We start from the raw sequence: 20,886 nt of genomic DNA, 5'->3' as shown, positions 1-20,886 counted from the left end.
TGAATCAGTGTTGACGTTCTGTCTAATCATTACGGGTCCACCTTACATTTTATTTTCACTGATAGTTGCTTAATAAACACTAATACTGTATTTACACAGATAAGCAGGAAACCCTGAGGTTTCCATGTATTTGTTGATTACAACTACTATTTTTTTTTTAAATGTGGACTCTAGCTTCCCCCAATAGCCACACCTTCACCGCCATTTTATTGCCTTAAAATTAAATACGTATCCCAATAAAAAAGTAGCTACCCTTGCTGTATTGAGTGAGTTAAACCGCAGATCTATGCGGCATTCAGTGACTAATGCATAAGTCACTGATTCGGCAGACTTGTTCAGTAATGGTGCAAGTACCACAAATCTAGAGAAATGATCAACGCTGACAAGTATGTAACTAGAGCCTTGATGGCTTTTTGGTAGTTGCAATAAATCGATCACAACTGTATCCCATGGACGTTCCGGCGTCGGGTATTCTAAGATTGGAGCGGGATGCATCGTTGTTCCCTTGTGTTTTGCACAAGATAAACATTTAGCAATGTGATGCTTGATGTCGGTCCTCATAGTTTTCCAATCAATATTTTTGTCTAATTTCCGTTAGACATCTGTCTCGCCCTGGGTGCATCATGGAAGAGGGTGAGGCTGTTTTCCTTTAATGATGTAGGAATAACAATTTGAGAAACTGGCTCTTTTTGTGTTTTTACTGAGCGATATAGTATGTCGTGCCGCAGCTCAAACTGTGAGAGTGGTAGAGGTAATTTGGGCAAATTTATCCTATCTCCCGATTCTAAGGCATAGATAACCTTGGACCACAGTGGATTCTGTAACTGTGACAGGGTGAACGTACTGTAGGTAGTGGTGTGACAGGAGCTATATGTCTAGATAGCGAATCAGCTACCACGTTTGTACGGCCCGGCAAATACTTGAAGTCGTGACTCCTGTATGGTCAGATACCAGCGCGCTAAACGCCCTGATAAGTTCTTCCCATTAAATAGTTCTGTCACGACCACATGATCTGTGTGGGCTGTGACCGTATATCCCAAAATGAGATCCCGAAAATGCTTGAGAGCCCATACTACTATTACCGCCACAGTAAGATAAACTAGTAGAGAGAGAGAAAGAGAGGGATAGCCACAGTAAGATAAACTAGATGAGAGAGAGAGAGGGTGAGAGGAGAGACATAGTGTTGACAACGAATTTTGCTGAGGTGTTTAAATGGGCGACGGCCACGCAGCTGTACGACTGCTTAGTTAGTTTAACAAATTTATTGGCAGAGCTTGTAGTACAGTTTGCCTATTCTGAGTAATTCAGTCTGGTCTTGACAATGAGGGTGGTATCACTTCTCACTGCCACGCAGGACAGAGGTTCATGCACAAAGAAATACATCATATTCATTAACAGCTATAAATGTATAGAGGTCAGATTCATATGGGTAATGTCACTGTTCACTGCCATGCAGGACAGAGATTCGACAACAAGAGATGCATCATATTCATTGACAGTACATATACATATATGTACACACACACATACACATATACATACATATACACGTATACATACACATATACATGTACATATATATATACACATATCCACACATACACACATACATACACTGCCTGAGGGATGTCTATCGCCTCCTACCGAAGAGACAACATCTTTCGTTCGACCAACGTATTCCAAGAAGATATTATATTTGTTTTCGTTGGTCAAACCCTAGACCCCAAAACTCTAAATAACTTTAATAAGTATATTTATGTACTGTATATTGATCATATGATACAAATTGTCTCCTGATGTATCAACAGTTGTAACATGTGAGTTATGTTTAAGAGGTTAATAGGTTATGTACTGTACTGTATATTGATCGTACTATTCATACTGTGTGTCCTGATATACCAGCATTTATTATATGTGAATTGTTCTTTAACTGGTTTTGACCGAATTATACTCATCGAGTCAACGACAATGGTCTTATTATCCAGCAGGAACCAATAACGCTCCTATGAGCGTTAAAACTACAGCTAATGCTTCCAAGCGAGTAGCTGAATAACGTGTTTCTGCATCGTTGAGAGTGCGACGGGCGTATGCTATTGCACGCCATTTTCCACGATGATCAGTCTGCATGAGCACCGCCCCTAAACCTAGGGCTAAGGCATCAGTGCACATGGTAAATGGTTTTGTGTAGTCTTGAAAGGCCAAGGCGTTCGTGAAGGCGCTCTTGGGGGCAAATTAAATCTTGTTCTTTATTCCATGTATACTCTACATCCTTTTTGAGGGGTTCAGTGAGTGGTGAGGCTAACTTGGCATAACCTTCAATGAAAGAACGGTTGTATCCTGCTAATCCTAGGAAACTAAGAAGTTGATCAGTGTTTTTGGGACAAGGGAATTGCTTCACCGCCTTTACCTTGCAATCTACTGTGTGTATACCATTGCCATCCACTACGTGTCTGAGAAATTGGATTTGATTTGAGAAATTCGCATTTGGAAAGTTTCACTTTCAATCCAGCTATTTGTAACTTTTTGAAAACATCTCGTGGTTTCTTTAAATGGCTTTGTAAGTCTTTGGCTACTATGATAAGATAATCTAGATAAGCATAGACTTTGTTACCTATCATTCAAATACACAATACATAATTATACAGGAATGAATAATAAATACATGATTTGGGTATAACATTATATTTATGACTGTAATCCATAATAACAACACACAACGTGTAATGGCAATATAAACATTGTAATTATCACAAAAGATGTTAGCATCATGTCTGAGGGTTGGCAACCACGGCCCCTCACTCCAATACTTTTCCGGCTGTGTTTACTGAATTACTAATCCTCCCACATATTGTATCTAATCTCCGACCCCAACTTGTGATTTCATTCATCCAAACCTAACAAAGCATAACATAACATAACATGGAATTTTGTCAGTCTTTATTTTTTATTTTGTTCAAACTTATATAAATTACCCATTTTATTATTACTTTTGGGGGGAGGAGGGCATAGAGGCTTTACTTTTGTTTTCATTTCTTTTTTCACACCCAGTATCACATCTTGTTACTTCCCAGATTATACAAAGAATTTTCCATGTCATTTAAAGTCCCCTAATCAAGGTTAATTCTCTCTCTTATCTTGGCCCTCTTCTGCTAATTTGTTGACCAATTTCTGTAATCTCACTTAACTATCTACAACAACAACAGACATCATCTACATACGGGGTATATTCTATTACATTACCACTTAATGTTATTCCTTAATCAGTATTTATAACTTTTCTCATTAAATATTCTGACTAGATATTATTTGATGACGGGTATAACACACAGCCTTGTTTAAAGTCCTCTCCTACCGTAATAAACCAACTCTGGTACTGTACTTATCCAGGTCGTGTACGTACTGTATATTCAGAGTCCGTACAGTACAACATAGCCAGTACTCTCCAACAGTATGTAACAGAGAACTGACTAACCACCCGACCTGCTAGTAAGTTGACAAGTGATATACAGTATATAGTGTATATGATATATAAATACAGTTTGAGCATACACAATGAATAACAGTAAATATACAACATATGCTGTGCACTACATGTCGTCTACATTGAATACCTATAAAGAGGAAAAAGTGTTGTGGCCTCAAAAATCAATGTTGTAATTATTCACATTATATCACCACTACCAGGTAAATATATTTGAACAAGAACGAGTAGGGCAAAAATCCGTATTTCTAGATAGTGTGTATTCAAAACCCGGCCGGACGGAGAGCTAAGAACTGTTGTGAGTAAATATTAATTTTTTCAACCCTTATTTTTTCCCGAGACATCTATGAGTAGCTTCTGATTTACCCTACCAAATGTCACTAATGTTATCACCGTAATCACCTTAACACAACACTGGTCCAACACATATAGAACCCCTTAAAACATGATATAGACACAACACTTGTGTATGAAACAATTCAAAAGATTTATAAACTTATGGCTAAATTCAATAGTGGACCACTAGTGAAAATGGTCCCCCACAAACACGTGTGTCACTACAGCAGCCTCAGAGTATTGTCTGTCTTGGACTAACACAACTTTATTTTGTATGTTTTATGAATTTATGTTAGCTATAGCAGGGAGAGATGATGGGACACCTTCGATGAATGAAGTCAACTCACAATGAACATTTTACTTATGTGGAACCCATCAAACTGGGCTCTTGACAGCCCATTGCAATTCTCCTTATCCTCATTTACTGCATCTGCCTGCACCACTGGACCAGAAGAAGGGAGAGCAAACATGTGAGGTTACAGTTTTCATGTAGGTGTGTTTGACCTTTGACAGTTTTTTACTAGTTTCTGAGTCCGAGCGGTCTTGACTGGTAATTGTTATTTCTTCCTGGTCACAGATACTACCGAAGTCCAGTTTCATACACACTCTTTCCTTATTTTTTTTTAAGTTGAGAAAGGATGAAATATAGTCTTGCATAGTGTTTTTTTCTGTATTAACAAAAGTATGTACAGAGTCTGCCGAGACGAAGGGTCTTGTCTGCTGTAAGAGAAAGATATGTGCGACCTCGGCCAGTGACAGACTAACTCTAATCATTCTTTGGCTATGTCTCATGTGTAAGCGTCCTGCGACATCGAGCGCCCACACGAGTAAACTCGCTACCTTGGTGTACCGGACAAACGTATGTGTTGTCTTTGATGTGTCCCACGTAGATGTGTGAAGCGTTCGCGAGCGACCAGGAAGCGGGAACTAGACCCGCGACCTGGAAGCTAAACGATCAAATATTTTGATCGTCGCTTCCTCAGTCGCACAAGTCCTCGCATTCTACACCAAAATTAAAGGAGGCTTTGCATTCATTTTCCACTGTTAACAGCTTGATCTTGCCAAGAAATAGATCCTTGTGGACTATTGAAGTAGCTGCAAAATGTTTCTCTCACATTCTTTGCAGACGAATGTAAAGCATCTCTTATTCTAAAGAGTGCTGTGTTATTCTCAACTGTACATTCTTGAATTGCATATGACTTTACGTCCAGACCCTCTGTGTCACTGATGATATTGTGGAAAAGTGTAGCACATTTTACTTCAACAGAAGTATCTACTTTTTTTTTCCAATAGCTTTATTTAAAATTTTCCATTTACTTGTACAAATTCCAAATACACTCTACAACATGCCTGGCACGTGACAATCTGTAATTAAAACTTATTTTTACTTTGTTCAGAGCATTCCTCGGATACTGGTGTGTAGGGCCGCCAAGTGCTGCATTCATCGCGCTGCCTCTGCCTCATGATTCATCCAATCCTCAAATACTTGTGTAATCTAACAGGTCAGTCTGAAGGTCCCAGCTGTTGTCCTTCTTCGCCCTTGCAAGAGGGTTCTTCCCAACATGTACGTTCCTTCACCTGTGAACATGGTGAACACTTTCCCTTAATCATTACCCACACATTAACTAATAAGCTGAGCACCAGAAGGAGAGAAGTATATTGTGGGACACACAGCGGTGCAGAGGTGCTAGCGTCACTTTGGTCCTGCCTGTAAGTGTTGTTCCTGTGGTAGACGATGGTGAACCAGCCCGTGATGTTGGCCATAGTAATGGTAGCGTCCGTCTGGAGCTCAATCTTGGCCTCGTCTTTTGGAGGAAAGTTGTCCTCATGATCTCTGCGCTGGTGTTCTCAGACAGCTTGATGGCGGAGGTTGGATCTGGTGGATGACGGAGTCAGTGATGAAGAGCCTGGAGCGTTCAGTTAACGTGAGGGAGATGAGAGGGTGAGGTTCACCTTGTGTAGGCGGACGTGTCCATCTCCGGCCACGGGGTAGTCCAGCTCGATGTGTTCCACTATGGAGTGGACAGCTAGCTTACTGAGGTGAGGCTGGGAGAGGAAGGTGTGGGTGAGGCGGGAGTCCTGCATGGTGAGAGGTGTGGAGGAAGGAGGAACGTAGTCGATGGTGACGTTCATCAGGTGTAAGCTTTGCCGGGACACGAGGCGTCCAGCTGGCTGCTGCTGGTGTATGTGATACGTCTGATGTGGTGAAGGTACAGGCTGCTGCACACACACCAGGGTGCAGCTGCAGCTTTTACGTTCACACTAACACTTCCTCGAACTTGTTCACAGCATCATCCATGTTCACAACCTGTGTAGTGACACACATTACAACATGTTCACAACCTGTGTAAGTGAAACACACATTACAACATGTTCACAACCTGTGTAAGTGAACCACACATTACAACATGTTCACAACCTGTGTAAGTGAACCACACATTACAACATGTTCACAACCTGTGTAAGTGAACCATTACAACATGTTACAATTGTAAGAACCACTACAACATGTTCACAACCTGTAAGTGGACCACACATTACAACATGTTCACAACCTGTGTAGTGACACATTACAACATGTTCACAACCTGTGTAAGTGAACCACACATTACAACATGTTCACAACCTGTGTAAGTGAACCACACATTACAACATGTTCCCAACCTGTGTAAGTGAACCACACATTACAACATGTTCACAACCTGTGTAAGTGAACCACACATTACAACATGTTCACAACCTGTGTAAGTGAACCACACATTACAACATGTTCACAACCTGTGTAAGTGAACCACACATTACAACATGTTCTCAACTGTGTAAGTGAACCACACATTACAACATGTTCACAACCTGTGTAAGTGAACCACATTACAACATGTTCACAACCTGTGAATGAACCATATTACAACATGTTCTGTGTAAGTGAACCACACATTACAACATGTTCACAGTATGAAGTGAACCACACATTACAACATGTTCACAACTGTGTAAGTGAACCACACATTACAACATTTTCACAACCTGTGTAAAGTAGACACATTACAACATGTTCATAACCTGTAAGTAAACCACTCATTACAACATGTTCCAACCTGTGTAAGTGAACCTCATTACAACATGTTCACAACCTGTGTAAGTGAACCCACACATTACAACATGTTCCAACCTGTGTAAGTGAACCACATTACAACATGTTCACAACCTGTGTAAGTGAACCACATTTTACAACATGTTCACAACCTGTGTAAGTGAACACACATTACAACATGTTCACAACCTGTGTAAATTAACCACTCATTACAACATGTTCACAACCGTAAGTGAACCACACATTACAACATGTTCACAACCTGTGTAAGTAGACCACACATTACAACATGTTCACAATGTGAGTGAACCACACATTACAACATGTTCACAACCTGTGTAAATTAACCACACATTACAACATGTTCACAACCTGTGTAAGTAGACCTCATTACAACATGTTCACAACCTGTGCAAGTGGACCCTCATTACAACATGTTCACAACCTGTTGAAGTGAACCACACATTACAACATGTTCACAACCTGTGTAAGTGAACCACACATTACAACATGTTCACAACCTGTGTAAGTAGACACACATTACAACATGTTCACAACCTGTTTAAGTGAACCACTCATTACAACATGTTCACAACCTGTGTAGTGACACAATTACAACATGTTACAACCTGTGCAAGTAAGACCACACATTACAACATGTTCACAACCTGTGTAAGTGAACCACACATTACAACATGTTCACAACCTGTAAGTGGACCACACATTACAACATGTTCATAACCTGTGTAAGTGAACCACTCATTACATGTTCACAACCTGTGTAAAATGAACCACTCCATTACAACATGTTCCAACCTGTGTAAGTGAACCACATTACAACATGTTCACAACCTGTGTAAGTGAACCACACATTACAACATGTTCCAACCTGTGTAAGTGAACCACACTTACAACATGTTCACAACTGTGTAAGTGAACCACACATTACAACATGTTCACAACCTGTGTAAGTGAACCACACATTACAACATGTTCACAACCTGTGTAAGTGAACCACACATTACAACATGTTCATAACCTGTGTAAAGTGAACCACTCATTACATGTTAACAACCTGTGTAAGTGAACCACTCATTACAACATGTTCATAACCTGTGTAAGTGAACCACTCATTACAACATGTTAACCTGTGTAAGTGAACCACTCATTACAACATGTTCACAACCTGTGTAAGTGAACCACACATTACAACATGTTCACAACCTGTGTAAGTGAACCACACATTACAACATGTTCACAACCTGTGTAAGTGAACCACACATTACAACATGTTCACAACCTGTGTAAGTGAACCACACATTACAACATGTTCACAACCTGTGTATTGAACCACACATTACAACATGTTCACAACCTGTGTAAGTGAACCACTCATTACAACATGTTCACAACCTGTGTAAGTGAACCACTCATTACAACATGTTCACAACCTGTGTAAGTGAACCACTCATTACAACATGTTTACAACCTGTGTAAGTGTAGCACAGTTACAGTGCGTTGCCTCTGGTCGTGTGCCTGACCTCTTGTTTACCCTAGTTATCGTACCTTTGTGACGTGTCAGCTGCTCGCCTTTGTTCTCTATCACTAGTCATCGTTATCAGTTATTTTTTAAATTTTCAAATTTTTTCCTTGATTTATGAAAAGCCATTTATCTATAAACGCCCGAGAAGTCTGTCTTGTTGATTTGTCCCCAGTGAGAGAGAAGTACATTGGTTGGCATTGTTATTTACCGAGTTTATTCTTGGACGTTGAGCAATGTGCCACTAAATAATTAAAGTTGACCATACAGTCGACCCGCGTTCTGTTGCGTGCCGACCTGGGGCGTGACATTCATCGTGTTGGTCGGAAGAATGAATTGATACTTTTTTTCTTTTTAATTATTTCATTTGAAAAAAAATTGTAAAACGATCTGAATAAAATGAATTTAGTTTGTGTCTAGTTACTGTGAGTTCTATGTTAGGGTGAGAATTATGAGGTCAAAAGAACATGTCCGATCAAGTGAGTAATAATGAGTGCTGCTTTAATATGCTAGGCCATGGTGGCAAGATGATCAGTACTGTAGTCAGTGTTCGTGACGACTTGAGGATAATGGTGTGATGCAATATGTGGCCATAGCAGTGCTCGTGTAATAGGCAAGAACACGGAGGGAGTGTTTCTGGAGCACCTAACCCATGTGGCATCATGTTCTTCACCACCAGTCTTGTGCCATTGCAGAGCCTTGGTGGTTCAAGATTTCTTAAGAGCATTATAGGAGTTCCAATCTTGAGAGTGAGGTGGTGAGGAGGCATTCCAGCGGGCTCCAAAGAATTAAGGACACCCCTGCAGGGTACTAGACTGCTTGGTCCTGGGTCCTTGGTCCTTACTGTATCAACAGACTTGAATGAGGTCTCACTACCTGAAGCTGTCTGAGTAGAGTCATGTTGATTTCCAGCCACTGTTTCATCTTCTTTGGTGCCAGAATTGCGCGTTCACGCAGCCACTTGTGATCCTTTTGTAGTAGGATAATGCTTGGGCATTTTCTATAACATTTCCACATCCTTGAGGAAATGGCTTTGGCTTGTCCTTTTGAGTCAACAGGGAAAGTTCCATTCCCCAATCTGTAGTAGAAGGTTTGCAAACCGTCCAGTATCTGATCTCCTTGTAGATGTACTCTCATGTTTGAGGATAGGTGAGTGTCTGAACACTCCTCCAAAGGTATGATGCCTTGAGGCACGCATCTCCAATTCATCAGCTGGAGTGCTTGAGGAATGGACAGGTAAGGTCTGGCGAAATCTCCAAAGCAATGACCATTGTAATGCCACACATGAGCTGGTCATTTTCTTCGTATGTCTTGGTAAGGTCCTGCCGTCCAATGCTTCAAACGCTAACTTGTGAGACAGTGCATTCATCCTCGTGACTATGAGGCTGCATTTTCTAAGAGTTTGGCTTCGCCGATCCTTTTTTTGATGTTGCACACCGGATTCTCACTGTGAGCGAGGTTGAGGCAGTTTTAAAAGTTGAGTGCAGCATTATCTCCCTTTCTAGTAGAAAAGGCAGCAATGCCTGAGGATGCCACAGCAAGAGCAATTTTCCCCGATGACGGACTTGGCCAACAGAAGGTTGATCAGAATGTTTTTCCGGTCCCGCCAGGCATCGAAAAGATCATACCTCCCTGCTCCGCTTTCTTGTATCGCTTCCAAGATCTGTTCATAAGTATTTGCTTGATGAGGCACCAGGTGAGGCCTATTTTCTTCAACAAAATTCACCACTTCAACTGAGTAGTCTGTCTCTCTGAGCAACTCCCTTGTTTGCAGCTACTGGTTCTTCTCGGTTTGGGAAGGCAATCCAAAATCAGTCAGGTTTTTTCGCATAGCTCCATCACTTTGTTCCTCCAGCATGACTAGAGCCCTGTTGAACAGCGTCATCCATGAACTCAATCTCTTTGTCCAGGATGTTCTTCTTGCTTGATGAAGCAGATCCCTCTGTAAGACTTTTCTTGGTGGTTTTTCCAGAGCTGACTTGGCTGGAAAGTCCACATGTAGCAATCATGATGGCAAACAGGTTCTCATTCTCATTGGCGATTGAGAAGCTGCTGCCTCTTCTAATATGTCATTCCAGTGACCATCATCTTCCAGTAGGCCAAGGAGATTGCACGCTTCCCCAATAGGTTCTGCAGACTTGTCCATTCACTGTCTTGAGTGCTGCATATGATGTTGGGCCACGGATGGTGCAAAATTAGTCTCAAAACAATAGCATTCAGTTGTTGGGGTGAACTGTGTAGACACGTCCCAAAGCATTGCCTGACTTGGCCCTGGATATCCTTTCAACATCAGATCTCAATTTTTCCAGAACTTTTTCATTGAAGCTCGCTATATGTAGAACTTGGGTACGTCAACATACAGGAGTATTTTGAGCAAACCTTATCTTCCTGTGAAAGCTTGAAGAATGCAGTGAGAGTCGTATCAGCAGGATTTGCCATTTTGATTTTTGGAGGACTCTTCGTGAAGTATACCCTTTGTCCATGTTCCGTGGTGAACAGCCAGATGAACTACCGTTGACATCGTTCATTTATGGAAAATTATAAATTCCTCCATAGGGCTTCATTGCTGCATATTATATAACGGCCCCAAGGAAACTGTGTCACCTCATCATGATTTCCATCCTTTTCCAATGCAAAGATCGCTTGGTCAGAGCCTTTGTTGACGTATTTGCAGACATGCCTTGAGGATTTGACTGAATTGGAAGAAGTCCACATTGATGTGCGCATTGAATGCTTTACTCAAAAGAGGATTGTAGACCAACGCATTTGTTGTCTACTGTTATTTCACTGTCCGTTCCAGGTCGTAACACTGCTGTAAAACCTCCAATGCCTGGCACTCTTTCTCCTGTACTGAGGATAGCCATCTTTCCACTCTGAGTATCCCTTAGCTGGTCTTTAGGGAAGCTTTTTGTGCAACGTCCATCTTTCTGCTTGGTGAGAGTGTTCGTTGAATGGTCCATATGGCCCATGAATCATTTGCTTCTGGTAATCTCATAGAGAACTGGATCTTTCTGGATCAGGAAACTCTGCTCTCGTATGCAGTTGTCAATCATGTTCGGTCGAAGTTTCTTCTTCAGCCAGATCAGGGACATGGGCATGGGTATTAATTTCGTTTCTAAGCACTCCAATGGAAATACATGTAGCACCGTGTAGGCCAAAGATCATATCCATGCCAAGCTTGGTCCAAGGCTCATTCCCTAGGCCGATGGTAGGACGCCACCTCTGGGAGGCAGGCCCCACATTGTCTCATACTGTTCAATCCCCAAACTTTTCTTCCATCAATAGTTCATTAACGGTGTATGTAAGTTCCACCACAACGGTACAGCATAGTATATTTTTAGCATTAAACTGTTATTATTTTATTGTCTAATCATCACTACATATAACACCACCCATCAACACAATTACATATAACATCATCCAGCATCACTACATATAACAATTATCCATCATCACTACATATAACACCATCCATCATCACTACAGATCGGTAAAGTAGTTTCTGAGACTTCAGTGACACACACAGACATATTTTTTTTATATATATATATATATATATATATATATATATATATATATATATATATATATATATATATATATATATATATATATATATATATATGTAAGTAAAACTGTAGTTGCTGTAATTATTTTAGGGTGAGTACAGTCTGTACTCACCCTGAAGATGTGAATTACACGAAAGCGCCGGGAACTGTGTTTTCTTTCCTGTGTTATAGATATATATATATATATATATATATATATATATATATATATATATATATATATATATATATATATATATATATATATATATATATATATATATATATATATATATATATATATATATATATATATATATAACTTCACTATGAAACAGCGACCATAATAAATAAATGGATTCAGGATCATTTATAATATATTGTACATTAGGAAGTTTGAAGGGATGCTGGGATATAGAGGTGTGTTTATACACAAATAAGTCAAGGCATCACTGTGTGAACACAATACATGCTATGCTCGTCTATGATCAAACTCCATATTTGGCAATATTTGACGTGTTGACAACTGATGCATTGAATTGTTTGAGTGTTTATATTTTTTTCTTAACTTTCCTTCACAAATTCATCTTCAGGAAAGTTCATTATTTTAGTCAAGTCTTAAAACAGTGAATTCTTCACTGGTCGACTGTAGCATCTTTGCTCTTTCTCCCAGAGTTGACACAAATGAACTCTTAGCGACTTTCCTGATTGCTATGATTGAAGTTACACTTGAGGGCGGATCCGATGACCTGGCAGTAAGTCGTGTCGGGAGATACAAACGTTGTGAGGGCCAGGTGTAGAACGCACGCCGCCACCACCAACACATTCACACCCATCTTGCATGTTTTTTTATGTTTTTTTACGGGAATTAACCCACCCGGGCACAGGTCAAACGAACCACAACGGGGCCTGGGGAGAAAAATAAGAACAGATGGAAATTGAAGATAGAGAAGAAAAACTGTCTCTACTTGGGGGAGTACATCCACACTACCCGAAACTCACAATGTTGTTCTCACTACTGACACAATGGTAGGCGTTCTACAGGTGTGGTTGCATTAATATATCTAATCAGTACTGGCTGATTAATTGTTGGTTTACCATAGATTTAATCAGTACTGGCTGAGAGATTGGAGCGCCTGAACTTGCATAGCTTATACTACAGACGGGCAAGGGGCGACCTAATTGAGGTGTATAAGCAACACTACTCAGTCGAGTGTCCGTACTTGGAGTTGGCGGATGCTCGCCCCATAAGGGGTCACAGCTCAAGCTTTGATGTGTCTTGTGGTGAGGTAGGGATGATACTGACCGATGCCTCTGTGTCAACGAGGAATTTCCTGCCGGAGATGCGGTCGGTGATATGCAGCAGTGAAACGCCTGAAGTGACGGAGGCTGTGGCGTCTACCAATCCCCGTTGATGCCGTTTCCCGAGTAGTTGCAGGGGGGCTCACAATGTCTAGCATTAGCACCGAAGCGTTGGTGGCACCAGCAGAGGGTAGGTGCACTGTGCTGGGAGCTAGCGGCGGTGTCCGAGGCAGGACGAAGACGTCGGGGTTGGTAGGACGCAGTGCGTGGGGCAGGAACAGGACCAGCAGCAGGCATGGAGGAGCAGAGCTGCTCAAGGGTGTCCATCCTGCGGTGTAGAGACTGAAGCAGATCCCTCATGTCTTGTGAGGTGTTGTTCGACTGAGGAGTGTTGATCCGGTTGACAAGATCGGAGGTAAGTAACGGTGTGGCCGTTGGGTTGTCCGTGGCAGCAAGGCGCGCAGCAGTGTATTCATGGAATATTCTGTCTGCCGTGGCTGCGTAGGTCGCCGGGGTTGTAGAGTAGTCCAGTGCGGACAGGGCGAGGCGAACTTCTGTAGGGAGCTTCTGTGCGTGAAGCTGGCCCAGGACAGTGTTGGGAAGCCTGTCCTTGTGCCGGGAGTTCAGTCTACACATCTCGTCCCAGAGACGTGCAGGCGTTGAGTTGCCGAGGGGTAGACTTGATAGGTCTTGCAGGAGATTGGCGCCAGGCCGCTGGTATCGCGTCTTCAGAACATCTCGTAGGGCTGCGAATTTGTTGTCAGCTGGAGGATTGGTGATGGTTTCTGAGACTTGCGTGGCGACTTCCGTGGGCAAGCAACAGAGCAGGGCGACTTACTTTTGCTCGTCGTTAGCTGCTGAGCCGGTGAGAGCTGCCTCCACATGAATTATCCAGTCCTCGATGTTGTGGTTGAAGTCTGGAAGAGAGATCCGTTCCTCGTCCATTCTTGTGAGAGTGCGTCACACGTATTGGGTAAGGATGAGGATTGCTACCCTCTTTCCAGGTGGACCCGCACGATCACGGTTTTCCTGGGAAGACTCGGCAGAGGAATGGGTGCAGGCCCCTAGGCCAGAGCGAAAAAAAAAGGACAAAATAGTAGTAGAAGGCAAAGAGCTCAAACCACGTCGGGAATATCACGCTATTGCTGCTCTCCAGCTGGAGTGTGGGTCACTCACACCACCAGTGGGGAGGGCAAACTAATGCTCGATAAACCGAAAACGCTCGTGAGATGTTGTCATCGATGTCAGTGACGGGTGGTCCGGTCAGGTCAGTTGGCCAACAATGGCAGCAGAGAGAGGGCGGTCCTCACAGCTCCGGGGGCATGGCAGCAGAGAGAGAGAGAGAGAGCGGTCTTCACAGCTCCGGGGGTCACCAATTGTTGCGTACTGTATGTGGCCAGTTGTCAAATTTCTCTGTTTGTCTATTTTCTCTTTGATAGGCTCACATACATACGTACATCTAGGAGATCTCGCACTCAGGATGGAGGTAAGAAGTGAAACTCTGGGAACTGGACTTGAAGATTGATAGTGGAATTTGGAGGGACTTGGGGTTGGTGGATAGTGCAAGAAGAAAGGCGAGGAAATTGGAAAGTAATAGTAGGATGCTAGGACTTGGGGCTCAACCCAAGTGCTTCTGTTTTCTCATGTTTGTGTTTCAGCTAATTTTCGTCTTAGGTGTTATATTTATGTCAGGTGTTTGAATGTTTAGCAAGTGTTGCAATATTATGCCTTACATTTTCGGGTCTTGAGTCCTAGCCATTGGTGGGGAGTCTAGGGCAGGTACTTGTGTTTCTGCTAAGAACATCCCGTCTTTTTATGATCAAATGTTGTAAGTGGTAGGGCTGCCAAGGTTATCACTGGGGTAACGTTGCATCTTTTAGTAGAGTGGATTTGGTGTGGGTTCTAGGGCTCTTCTTTTACTGCGTTGGAACCACGAGTGTTCTCTTCTTCCTTCTTCTGTCTCTTCCATCCATTCTGTGATTGTTCCTGTTTCTATATCTTCTAACTTTGTCCATATTCTTTTTGATTGTTGGTGTAGGTAAGCGTTTAGGGGTTCTATTTGCGCTCGTTGGTGACTATGTCAGGATATCTGATGTTATATACATCCCTTAGGGCTAAGTTTGGAATAGTCTGCAGTTTCTTTATGTTTGTTTGTTTTATTGCATGTAGGGGAATTGGTGGATATAGTAGTCGGGATTGGACAAAGGCTCTACATAACTTTAACTTGTTTTTTGCTGACATGTTTCTGAAGCATTTTAATTTAATTACCATGTTTCTGTTTTTTGCAAGTTTTTCGGTGATGAATGTTTTGTAGCCTTTTGTTGTTATCTTCAGCCCTAGGACAGTGCCGTCCATGGCATATGGAATCACTTTGTTGTCTACTATAATGGGGTCTTTTTTCCTTTTAGCGATTGGTATTATTTTGAACTTGTTGGTGTTCGTTTGTATCTTCCACTTTTTTCCGTACTGGTTGATGTTCTCTAATGCGTTGGCAGTATGTTGCGCCATTATTGCTGTTGATTTGCCGGGGTATGTGATGATTTGTGTGATATCGTCTGCAAAACTTATGTATTCACTGTAGGGAGATGGTTCTGGTAGGTCTGCTGTGTAGATATTGTACAGCGTGGGTGAAAGAACACTGCCTTGGGGTACTCCACTTTTCAGTTCTATGGGTGGTCCTATATAGCTGCCAATTTGTACTTGTGCCGTGCGGTCGTCCAGGAAGTCACAGACGATTTTTTCTAGTGGTTTTGGAAGATTTAATTGAAGCAGTTTAAATTTTAATCCTAGGTGCCATACTTTATCGAACGCTTTCTTAACGTCTCTGAATACAATGTTGACTTGGTTTCTTTCTGCTTTCTTGTTGGCTAACGTTTCCGTGATAATGGCTAGTGCAGTATGTGTTCCCTTTCTTTCAGTGAATCCATGTTGTCTGGGGTTTAGTTGTCCGTTTTCGCTCCTGTGTTTTCTGATTCTCTTGTTTATTGCCTTTTCAAATAGTTTTCCTATAACTTCGAGTAGAGAACTCGGTCTGTAGTTAACTTCTTGAGTGAGGTCTTTGGCTGGTTTCTGTATGAATATGAGTTTTGCATTTTTTAATGCATCAATGAAGTATCCACTTGTCAAAGCTGAGTTTAATCTTTCATGGATGCCTTGTGTGCAGTTGTTGGGTAGGTATAGGATTATATTTCTTGTGATTTTTGTGAATCCTGGTGCTTTTTCTTTAGTGTGTCTGATGTAGTGTAGCAGTTCTTCTTCTGTAATTGGTTCTATTGTGTTGAGCCTGGTTTTTTTCCACCACATGGTATGGGGTTATCCTATTTATCTTTTCAGCCATCTCTCTGCAGATATTATTTTCGTGTTCCTCATCAAATTGCTCATTTTGCATTCACTAGGGACTAATATTTTTTCACACCAATGAATCTGTAGTTCACAGTCGTCTGCATATTCTAAAGTCTGAAGCGTTTCCTCGGCCTGGGTATCCATGGTGGCTGTTGTTGACTTTTTTCCTTACATCACCTGTCTCTCTTTGGATGTTATTTTGAAGGTCCTGTTTCTCTACTGTACTTTGGGTGGATGTTTTGATCATTTGTGGCTGTGTCTTGTCAGTTTCATTTGTTTCGTGTAGTGTTGCGGCTGGTGTTTGCCCCGCTGCGTTGTCTGTCTCCTGTGGTGCATCTGGGTTGGTTAAGCTGGACGCTTGTAGCACAGATCCAGAAGCTGGGTTGGCTGGGAAACTCATTGTTGGGAGGTTGTTTCTTCCAAGCATTTTGTTCATCTCTATTTCGAACGTGCCTGGGTTCCCTATGTTCATTATGTGAGAATATAGTAGGCAGATGAGCACTTTGTAATCTCGTATTTCGCTCAGTACAATTTTGGGGGTATTCTGTGGTTGGGTTGTTTCTTCAATTACTTTCTTTGCAATAGCAGCATATATTTTGTATTGTCCACGGCTAGGCTGAGGTGGATTTATACGATTCTCCTGGATCGGAGAAGCGAGGTGCGAAATGAGCGGCGCCAATCACCGCGCATTCCGCGAGTGAGGCCTGGTTCGCTGCCGATTGGCTGGTATCAGACGGCAAGTGATCAATTCAATTTTCAATTTCAGTTGTTTATCCTTGATAGAAGAAGCGGGATCCTAGTGCTGTCACTAGGTTCCCCTGTACAATGACACCAGAAGCATCTGGCAAGTGTGACAAGTATATACAGTATGAATATTATAAAGGGGCTTACTAAAGCCTAAGGAAGAAAGGATATTCCTTTAACACATGATCAATATTATTTACAAAATATCTGGCCAGTATTGGGAGGATCATCGTGTCTCCGTCAGGGGGTCGTGGAGTGGTGGTCCAGCAGGCGTCACGGAAGCGTTGTGTGTGGGGACATCTTAGGAGGTAGTGGATAAGGGTGCGGCTGTCGGGTCTTCTGCATAATGCACAAGAGCGTTGCTCAGGGGATACCGATCTCCCAAGCAAAGTCATACCCAATGATGATACGGGCAGCAATCACGTCCCTTTTCCGCGACCCTTTCCCATAGACATACGAGAGGTCAGCAAGTTTACGGAGGACATCCAGGGGGATGGCTGCTTCCCGAGCTTCTCTCTGTTTGCGGCGAATTTGGGTCCTAATCTGTAAGAGTGTTCGAGGAACAACGTAGTCAGGTGTGGCCTTGTTGCAGCCAGACTTGGCAAGGCCATCTGCTGCCTCATTCCCCAAGATACCGACATGACTAAGTATCCATAGGAATGTCACAGGACGGCCTGCATCCTGAAGTGTGGATGTTAACCCTCGTATTCGGAGGATGAGGTCCTTATTTTCCCCTGATCCAAATGCGATCCCGTCGAGAGCAGACCTGGTATCGCAGCAGACAAGCAAGGGGCAGAAACCATCTGCTTCTTCCGCTACGAGAAGGGCAGCAAGAAGGGCTATTAGTTCAGCCTGAGTGGAGGATGCCCCGTCAGAAACTCTGAGAGACAGTTTGATAGGCTCAGGGACATCAGGACGGGAGATGTAGACACCAGCCCCGGCCCTACCTGTAGCGGGGTCAACAGAACCATCAGTGTAGAGGACGACCCTACCTGGGGACCAGTGAGCGATCCTGGAGAGGTGGTATTTGCAGAGAATAACAGGGTTCACCTGGGATTTCGGGAGCGGTCCACCGAGGGCAATCACTTCAGGTTGAAAATCCAGCCAGGGAGAAGGAGACGAACCAACAGCAGGGGTGACAACAATATCAGGCAGGAGGTCGTGTTCCTGAAGGGCTCGGATGAGTGACCCTCGCCACTGTCTTCTAGATGGAGGTCGGTCTCGGACAGCAGGAGTCAAGTTGGTTTGGACATAGTTGCCCCGAGGATCCCGTAGAATGGAAACGGCAGTTTTTAGGTAAAACTCCTGGACACGATCCTGTAAGGGGGAAAGACCAAGTTCGGTATATAGAGAAGTAGAGCGTGTCCACTGAGGAGCCCCAAGGATGATACGAGCAGCTTTCCTCTGGATAACTTCGAGACGGTTGACAGCAGTCCGACTAATGTTGACGAGGGCAGGGGCGGCGTAGTCGACACAGGAACGGACAAAGGACTTGTACATGGTGAGAAGTACAGGGATGGTGGCACCAAGGGAACCCCTGCACATGGTAGAGAGGGGAGCGAGACGCCGAAAGCATATGTCTCGAAGATAGCGGACTTCAGGGATCTGACAACGTGTGCGAGTTACATACACACCCAGGTATTTTGTCTCATTAACCCAGTCCAAGGGCGTTCCTGATAAGAGAAGGGGTGGAGGTACAACACGACCGTGCCACATGGCTTTTGTTTTCGCAGTTGAAAGAAGGAAACCAAGTGAATCACACTCTCTGGAGACCAGATCAAGGGCTTCCTGCATGCTGAGGTAGTCAGGGGCTTGGAGGAGGACATCGTCGGCATATCCTGAGTGGACAACTTCTGTCGGCCACGGGAGAGATGCAATGGAGTGCATGAGAGTGTTAAACAAGGTGGGACTCAGGACTCCACCTTGAGGGGTGCCGAGGTTCATTTCTTGAACAGGAGACATAGAGCCTTCAACGCGAACCCGGGTCTGACGTCCAGTGAGGTAAGAGGCGATCCATTGTAGAAGTCTCCCTTTAACACCTAACCGCGCAAGTTCAGCTAAAATGAGGGCAGGCTGAGCCGTATCAAAGGCTCCCTTGATATCAAGGAAGACGGAGATGCGAGCAGTCTGATTGCAATAAAAGGAAGCAATGGAGTGTGCTGTGCTGCGATGTTGAATGAAACCATTGAGGGAGTTGTGGAAGCCGCCTATGGTGTGAAGAAGGCGACGTTGGAGTATCCTCTCCATCATCTTGCAAACACAGGAGGTAAGACTAATGGGTCGATATTTCCCAGGATCTCCCGGCTTAGGGATGGGGATAATAGTGGCATTTTTCCAGTTGGACGGGAGAACCCCATGTTCATAAGACATATTGTAGAGAGCAAGCAAGGGGCCGTTAGGAATATTAGTACAGGCGTTGAGGACGGAGTAGGTTATCTGATCATCCCCAGGAGAGGTGTCTTTTCTAGAGCGACGAGCACTGTCAAGCTCGAACTGTGTGATGGGATGATCAGTGGGGGCAGGGGAGGTAAGAGCAGCACGAACAACAGGCTCAGACGCATCGATGCGGGCCTGCACTGCCTCCTGCATTGGATCTGGTAGTGCCTCAGGGGAGGAAGCTCGTGTCCAGTCCTCCATTAAAGAGCAGGCAAGGGAGGCGGGGTCAGGGTGGGGAGGAGGCCTCCTTCGAGTACCCCGTATAGCATTAATCCGATTCCATACATAAGAGGGTGACGACTGGAACGATAGAGATCCCGTGAAGGATAGCCAGTCCGCCTCACGTATCCGACGGCGCTCCTGAGTTGCAAAGGAGCTCCAATTTTTGAAGTCTTCCCAGTCCTCTGGAGACCGAGACCTCCGTATGGCAGAGTGGAGATCACGGGTTACCTGCCGGAGATGTCTCATGGCAGGGATACGATACCAGTAATTGATGGCACTTCTGGGGTGACGGGGAGGGCGTGGAGGGGTAGCGCGATTGACAGAGTCATACACGGCATCAACAAAATCAGCGCTGTAAGAGTCAAGGGACTGAGGGACAACATAGGAATCCGCCCAGGTAGAAAGGTATTGGGTAAAGGAAGGAACAGCATCTTGTGTGAGACGAAGGCGAGGGGATCGATAAGGAGTTGATGTCGGGGCATAGAAGGAGAGCCTGAGATGGGTAGTAACGGCAAGATGGTCACTATACAGAGCAGGCTCGGTGCAGACGGTAGGATGAAAGGAGGTATGACCGTTCAATAGTAAGCCAACATCAAGGAAACTATGGGGGAGGCGAGTAGGATCGTCAGGACAAAGAAAGCGAACATCATCATCCCCATTAAGAAACTGTGAGAGATGTGATCCATTAAGGGTACATGGAGTGGGATGATCCGGAGTAAGAGTGGGATGGCGGGCATTAAAGTCGCCAAGAACAATAGTGGGAATCTCATCATGGAGGTCGTGAAGAACCTGGGGGTCCAGAGAATCACTCCTGAAATGAACATTGACTACACGAAGGGTC

Source organism: Homarus americanus, unplaced genomic scaffold (genome assembly GCF_018991925.1).
Source record: "Homarus americanus isolate GMGI-L3 unplaced genomic scaffold, GMGI_Hamer_2.0 scaffold45698, whole genome shotgun sequence".
Classification (NCBI taxonomy): Eukaryota; Metazoa; Arthropoda; class Malacostraca; order Decapoda; family Nephropidae; genus Homarus; species Homarus americanus.
The sequence above is the reverse complement of the archived record's forward strand: the minus strand, read 5'-3'. Positions refer to the sequence as shown.